We start from the raw sequence: 2,593 nt of genomic DNA on the forward strand, positions 1-2,593 counted from the left end.
TGGAGATTTACCCTACTTTGATTTGGGCACCATAGCCGCTGCCACTAATAATTTCTCTTCTGATAATAAACTTGGGCAAGGTGGCTTTGGCCCTGGCTACAAGGTAGTTTTTCTCTAAAAAAAACATGTGGACATGCAATAAAACTCCTTATCTATACTTGAAGGAAAATTCTTTGTATTTACAGGGTGTGCTCTTAAATGGAAAAGAAATAGCAGTGAAAAGACTATCAAATTGCTCAAGTTAGGGACTACAAGAGTTTAAGAATGAAATTGTGCTAATTGCAAAACTTCAGCATAGGAATCTCGTAAGGATACTAGGATGTTGTGTTGAGGGTGAAGAGAAGATGTTAATCCATGAATTTTTACCAAATAAAAGCTTAGACTTTATCATTTTCAGTATGTCTTCTTTCAAATTGTTGATTACATATGCTAACAACTTTTGTTTTAAGTTATGCATGATTCCTTTTAAAATTTGACTTTTGATTTTAGATGACTAAAAAAGATCACTATTGGATTGGAAAAATCGTTTGGAAATTATCTGTGGGATTGCCCGAGGAATGTTGTATCTCCACCATGATTCCAGGTTAAGAGTCATTCATAGGGATTTGAAAGTGAGCAATGTATTACTAGATGATGCAATGAATCTGAAAATTTCTGATTTCAGCATGGCTAGAATATTTGGAGGAGACCAAATGGAAGGGGATACCAGACGTGTAGTTGGAACATAGTAAGAATTCGGTATGCAAAGTTTGGAGAAAACTGCTATAGGTTTCAAACTTATTCTTACTATTTCATTTTTGTTGTATGATTTTAGTGGCTACATGTCGCCTAAATGTGCAATGCATGGACAGTTTTCAATGAAATCCGATGTATATATTAACAATTTTTGAATTTTGAATGTCTCGAGGAAAAGAATGGGGGATTTGATTAAGTTGTTGATATTAACACACCATGATGACAACAGATTAATTTGCATGTATGAGAATGACAATTCGTGAAACTAAGTTCTGAATAGTGATTATACAAAAACAGTATAAAACTTTTTTGGGTATTACTGGATTTTTCCTAGTTTAATTAAAGATCAGATTATATATTTGTTCAAGCCATTGATGAATAATTAAAGAGTGTGATTTCACAGTAGATGAAAGAAAAACTAGAAGAAAATAGGGATGGGTTCCTTACTTTATCATAGGAGACTCGTACAAGCCACGAAATAATTCCCACTTCTTAGCAACTTGAGCAATGACAGGCATCAGCTTTGGCTACCCGCCTGAAGTCCCAGAGCTGCATTTGATCAAACAAATGATAGAACTATTAGAAGGAAGCAAACAATGCCCCAAAACACACAGAACCAAAGCAACAAATTCATGAATGCCTTAGAAAGAACCCTGTAATGGGTTCAGCTAAAAGGAAAACAAAAACAAAATTCCAAATTTATCAAACCGCACTTGTACAAGGAAAGTGGCTTTAACTATATATCAACTGTAGATTAAATGAAAACAGCCAAGTGTTCAAGTAATTGAAAACTATTGCCAGACCCTAAATATATATAAACTGTAAATTAAAGAAAATCAACCTCATTTATCATTTAACACAAAACCGAATCAACCATACATACCCATGAAGATTGAGACAAATCTCAACAAGTTGAAACCGATTCACCAGCTTCTACCACTACAGGGTCAGGGATTTCAGGGAATCAGTAAGAAAGGCTTTCAAAGAAGGTATCGTCAAATGCCAGTAGCTGGAGCAGGTGGTGGACGGCAGATACACCAGTGGGTGAATCAGGTGGTGAACGGCAGATGCACCAGTGCCTGGAGCAGGTTGTGAACGGCAGATGCAATTGGTTTTCTTTGCCCAATAGAGTTTGGAGTAAATGCTTTTTTGTGGGTAAGAATGAAAATAAGTTTACCAATTGACCACTAACCCATGCCATGTCAGCATCATTTCAGTCTTTTTTTTTTACTAATTATTTATTATTCAAATTTTTTTTACTTTCTTTAACCAAACTCTTTATTGTTTAATATTATCATACTAATAAATTTAGTATTCAAACTTTAGAAAATTTTAATAATTTAGCTTTCATTTTTTAGTTAAATTTGATTCTCAATTTTTAAAAAGAGTAAATTTATTTTTATAACATAAAATGTTAACTAAAATAATAAATTGTTAATAATCTAAATTTTTTAGTCATTTATTATATATATCATATCAAGAAATAATTTAAAATGTTTATTCATTAAATAAAAATAAAATTCAAAAATTATACAAATAGTTCGTAAAAATAATAATATGAATAACATGGATTAACATGCATAATTACCATGTTTAAAATTTTCACATTTTAATTAATTTTTATTAAAATAATAATGATATTTAACTTTTTTTAAAAGGATAATAATTACATTTCAAATTTAAAAGATTAAGATCAATTGGATTTAATTAAAATAAATAAATGAAAGCCAAATTGATAAAAAAATTAAACATTAAGAACTAAAATTTTCATTATGACTTTAATATTTAACTCTTAATCTTCAAGTAAATATACAAAAAATGCAATGTGTCAAGCTTGGAATTGTTGCTTCAAAGAGAA

Source organism: Gossypium arboreum, chromosome 10 (genome assembly GCF_025698485.1).
Source record: "Gossypium arboreum isolate Shixiya-1 chromosome 10, ASM2569848v2, whole genome shotgun sequence".
Taxonomy (NCBI): Eukaryota; Viridiplantae; Streptophyta; class Magnoliopsida; order Malvales; family Malvaceae; genus Gossypium; species Gossypium arboreum.